The sequence below is a fragment of the Prosopis cineraria genome, unplaced genomic scaffold, assembly GCF_029017545.1.
Source record: "Prosopis cineraria cultivar Desert tree isolate PC_DT_omini unplaced genomic scaffold, ASM2901754v1 PC11, whole genome shotgun sequence".
Lineage (NCBI taxonomy): Eukaryota > Viridiplantae > Streptophyta > Magnoliopsida > Fabales > Fabaceae > Prosopis > Prosopis cineraria.
Genome location: NW_026555342.1, coordinates 29720782 through 29726781, shown reverse-complemented (window position 1 = coordinate 29726781; position 6000 = coordinate 29720782).

Sequence of the window (6000 nt, the reverse complement as noted above, 5' to 3'; positions counted from 1 at the left end):
GGGGCTGCTTTAAAAGCAGCCACCATATAAAAAAAATTATGTCATTAATACTTGACGGTTATTTCTAAATAATCGTCAAGTATCAATATAGTTGACGCTTGTTTCAAAACAAGCGTCAAGTATTTGTAAATACTTGACGGTTATAAGAAAACAAGCATCAAGTATTTATGGCCAAAAGAATACTTGACGCTTGTTTTGAAACAAGCGTCAAGTATTTATTCTGGAAGTGCATATTTACTTCATATACTTGACGGTTGTTTTTAAATAACCGTCAAGTATAAAATTAATACTTAATGATTTTTAACCGTCAAGTATTATTTCTTTAATATATGTCGCACCCTTACTTGACGGTTAAAAACTATCAAGTATTGAAAAAAAATAAGCGTTAAGTATGAGTATTTTCTGTGATAGTGGGTGTCAAATATTAGTATTTGAAAATTTAACAAGATTTCCTGTATTATGTGGTTATAATGTTATATTTTATTAATTGTCTATCAATTTTAGTTTTAATATACACTTTAATACACATTTTAATCATTATTTAATACCAAGAGAATCATATAAAATAAAAAATATTATATTCATGAGATTCAAAAAGCAAATATATTATAAATAAACATCATAAAATTGAAAAGATATCAATCACTTGAGAATTCACCATACAAAAAATATTATCCTATAAATTCTTTGAATTCTAGAAGAGATTCTATCAATAAAAAGTTCTTAAATAACAATTCTTGAGAGCATTTGAGAGATCTTCAGGTTCTTGAAGAGGCAACATAGTTCAAGCCACCCTCCCTGCCATATTGTTTGTAAGCCTGTTGTAACAATTAAAAAAAAATAAAATAGAATCAATACAAAGAATAAATGAGCAAATAGACAAACGGGATGTTGAATGTTCAAGCTTGACTTACAAGGATGCGACGAAAGGATCAGGAGAACAAGTGACCACAGTCCATTTGTAAGGTTTAATAGAAACTTACTATCAGGACAAAGAGAGCGCAAAAAATAGCTCAAAAATAATCAAGCTAAATTAAATAAGGCTAGTAAAGAGTAGGAGTTAAAAGATTGAAGAGCTAAAAAATTAAGTGGATTTGGTTCTGTACACTCTTACATCAGCTTTCAAACAGAGACAAATAAGAAAAGAGTCTTAAAAAATTAAGGAGAGATAACATGCCTTACTTGCCATGAGTTCAACAAAGATAGCAAGCTATATATATATATATATATATCCATCACTACTCACCTATATACTATTTTAACGCCAACAGTGATGGGCATATCAAATATCATATATACACATGTTAATTTATTGAAAGATAAGCGTTTAGAATTTTTTTGTTCAAATGATGACGCGTTCAAAAGAGTATTAACCCTTCCAATACAGTCAATAAAGATCTCAACTCATCTATTAAAGGGGAGGGGAAGAAACTTCTGAAAACAAGCAACTCGCATTTAACTCTCATAATGTTAGTACCCGAAGAAGAAACAGAGGATACGGAAGAGAATAAGCACTGTTAGCGAGGTAGGGAAGAGTGGAAGAAAGAAAGAAAATCAGACAGCGGGAAAATGCCAATCACATATTCGATAACCGTCTCAGTACACAGCTACTCACCTTATACTTGACATGCACGAGCTAGGGCCATATGCATAAAAACAAAAAGGAGCATAAAAAACATGCATAACAGAAAATAAAAAATAACAGAAAATTAACAATTGTAACAATGCCCTGTCCTTGAGAAAATCCTTGTCCTCAAGGATGAACAGAATGCACGAAGTCTGGGAAACAACTTTCAACTTCCGGCCAAGATACCCACGCAGCTTCTTCAGGGAGTCCATCAGTCCAGTGAATCAGTACTTGGGTCATAGCACGATGATTCTGTTGAACCAAAAGTCTATCTAAAATAGAAAATGGAACCTTAGCAGTCCCCTGTACCGCTGCAGCATCAAGAAAGGGAACCACAGGTACATTAGGATCAAAGCATTGTTTCAGTAAGGAGACATGGAAAGTTGGGTGCATTCTAGCTGTAACAGGCAACTTCAGAGTGTAAGCCACCTCACCCACCTGATCCATAATCTGAAAAAGGGCCATAGTAACGTGATAACATTTTCGATGAATGCACGGCGATAGACGTCTGTCGACATTGAGGAAGCTTCAGAAATACCCAGTCCCCGACTTGAAAGTGATGTTCTGAGTGATGCTTATCAGCATATTTCTTCATGTGATTAACAGCTTTATGTAAATGATCTTGAGGTTGATTCATGATAGCCTCACAAGCAGTAAAAGATCTATCAATAGATTCCATGGTAGATTCTTGAGGCAAATAAGGGAGCTGTAGAGGTGGAGGTTGGCCATACATGACCTCAAAAGTAGTGCCAGTAGAAGAGTGATAAGACGTGTTGTACCACCATTCCGCCATAGATAACCAATGTACCCACTCCTTCAGCTGTTGCCAAGCAAAACAGCGAAGTTTCTGCACGACACATCTATTTAAGACCTTGCTCTGGCTATCACTTTGAGGATGGTACAAAGTGGATAGACATTGTTCAATTCCCAACCGGAGGAGAAATTCCTTCCAAAATTGGCTATTGAAAACAGGGTCACGGTCACTATACAATGTTAGCAGGGGCTCCATGAAACTTATAAATATTATCAATGAACACCTGAGCTAAAGAAGCTGCTGTAAATGGGTGAGCAAGGGGTATAAAGCGAGCATATTTGCTAAGCCAATCAATAATAACCCAAATTGTGTCCTTGCCTCCTGATTTCAGTAATTTTACTATAAAATCCATTGCTATGCTTTGCCACACTGTTTATGGAATTGGCAATGGCTGTAACAGACCTGGTGAAGCTACTGCCTCATACTTGCAATGGAGACAAGTGTCACACTGTTGTAAATTATGTTTAACATCATTTGACATGCCGTGTAGAACAAAGATTTAATTCAATGCAAAGTGGCTTTAATGCCCGAATGGCCTCCATGGGGGCTACTGTGCAACAACTGGATGATTAAAGACTTGAGCCCAGATTGAGTAGGACCCACCACCAACCGTTGTTTACATAACAACATACCCTGCGTCCATTGATACTTAGGGTGAGAGGTGGGATTTTCTTGTAACTCAACAATCAATCGTTGCAACAAAGGATCGAGTATCCATTGTTCCTTAATGCGATCCCACAAATATGTAGAAACAGATGAGACTGACAATTGTAGGAGCTCACCATGAGAAGCACGAGATAAAGCATCCGCAGCACCATTGTCTTGACCACTTGTATACTTGATCTCATATTGGAGACCTATCAGCTTGGTAATTTAGGTGTACTGAGCAGGGGTAGATAACCGCTACTGTAATAAAAATTTCAAACTTCTCTGGTCAGTCAAAATTGTGAAAGACTATATACATAAATACTGGTGCCACTTAGATACTGCATGAACAATGGCAAGGAGCTCCTTACCATAAACCGAAAGCAGCTAGTTACGTGGAGAAAGTACCATACTGACAAAAGTAATAGGATGACCTTGCTGAACCAGAACTACCCCAATGCTAAAACTAGAAGCATCAGTCTCAAGAGTGAAAGGGAGCTGTAAGTTTGGAAGTGCGAGAATAGGGGCATTGACTAATGCTTCTTTAAGTTGCATGAAAGCTAAATCTGCATCTTGAGACCATTTGAACCCATCTTTCTTAAGTAGCTCTGTAAGAGGACGAGCTAACCACCCATAACTACAAATAAAGCGTCTATAATAGCCAGATAATCCTAAAAATCCACAAAGTTCCCTGACTGACATTGATATAGGCCGATCTCACACAGCCTGTAGCTTCGAAGGGTCTGCCGCCACTTGCCCATCATAGATAACATGCCCCAGGTATTCAATGCGCTCTACAGCAAAAGCACACTTAGAGAATTTAATAAAAAATTGCTTCTATTGAAGTATATGAAATACCAATTGTAAGTGACTGATATGAGACTGCAAATCTCGACTATAGACTAAAATATCATCAAAAAACACTAACACATGTTTACGTAGAATGCCTTCAAAAATAGCATTCATGATGCCTTGGAAAGTAGAAGGTGCATTGGTGAGACCAAATGGTATAACCAGATATTCATAATGACCCGCATGCATTTGAAATGAGGTTTTATGTATGTCTTCATCCTTGATCTGAATCTAGTGGTAACCCAAACGTAAATCCAATTTGGAAAAAATACGGGCCATCACCAACTCATCAAGAAGATCCTCAATCAGAGGTATGGGAAAACTATCTCGTACGGTGGCTTTATTCAAGGCGTGATAATCAACACACATTTGCCAACTACCATCTTCCTTCTTTATTAATGCCACTGGTGAAGCAAATAGAGATGAACTATGCTGAATAATGCCCTATTCAAGTATATCCTTCACTATATTGTCAATAATATCTTTTTGGGTTACAGGGTAGTGGTATGGACGCAATTTAATAGGAGGCGTACCTCCCTAAAGGATAATACAGTGGTCATGTCCCCTATGCTTAGGTGGAAGTGTAGTGGGTTCTTGGAACAGGGGACTGTAAGTCTCCAGAAGAGAAGCAATTAGAGGAGGTATGGTGGGGTCAGGTGCAGCCACAATACAATGACAGTAACCATTGCCAGAATGAGGAATTAATTGATAAACCCATGCATCTGATTCAGATTGAAGGAGCTTTAACATCTTATCTTCAGTAATGACCCTGTTTTTTGACAGATATGGCTGTAAGCTTAACAGGTTTCCCTTGCCACAAAAACTCCATAACTAAATTCTTACAATCCAACTGCATAATACCCAATTCACATAACCATTGCATAATGAGGACCATATCAATACCCGCCAATGGTAAGAGCAGTACATCAACATCAAATTCCATACCGTGTGTAGTCCATTTCAGCCCCTTACATTGCTTTGAGCCCATTAAGCTACTGCCACCAGCTACTGAAATTTGCAAGGGAGATATACGCTCCACAACAATACACAGATCTTTAGTAACACGAGAATTTAAAAAATTATGAGTACTTCCTGTACCAATAAGAACATGCACCCGTTGTCTATCAATATAATCCACTAACCTCATAGTACTATAGTCAGATGTGCTAAGCATAGCATTTAAAGAAATGATGGGGAAATTAGTAATAGCAGCTTCTTCTGAATCAGAAGGTTCGTTATCTAACAATTGTACCTCAACTGGTGGTATAGTTGAAGAGTCATCAGTTACCTCCATGAGGAATATCTACAGATTTTGCTTTTGGGCACAATCATGACCAGGAGAATATCATTCACGACAATAGTAGCATAGGTTCTTGGAATGGCATTCCTCCAATTCAATGGGAGTCAACTTTTGCTTAAAAGCCAAGTTCAAACGACCTAAAACACCCTTCGAGCTACTAGGCATGAGAGCTGTGCTCGGTGAAGCCAGTTGGCTTCATTTCAAATCTGGAGCTGCAAACTTCTCTTTCGCAGAATATGTGAGTGCCTTTAAGGGGGTCAGGGTGGGAAGTAAACCTTAAGAAGTAGAAGACAACTTACCACCATAGGTGAAGTATAAGGTAGCGAGTAACCCAATGTGAACCGTTGTAGTGAATCCAGATTTGACTCTTGGAGTCGAGCCAACTTCATTGCTTCTAACAATGTCTGAGGTCAGAGCAACTTGACTCCTGAAGTGAGCTCCGATTTTAGACCCCCAATGAAACAGCCTATCTTATGTGCCTCAGGGAAATCTAACTTACACATATTAGATTATCAAAGTCTCGTTGGTAATCCACTGAGCATCCTTGTTGCCGAAGATGCATCAAGTCCTCTATCAGATCCTCATTCAAAGGACCATACTGTACCCGTACTGCCTCAGCAAAGGTCAGCCATGGAACCACACCATTGAAGCCCTTTTCAAAATCTTGGAACCATTTATATGTTGCATCATCAAGTGCTATACTAGCCATTATCATTTTCTTGTTCTGGGAGTACCATCCAGCAAGAAAAAACGATCACACTT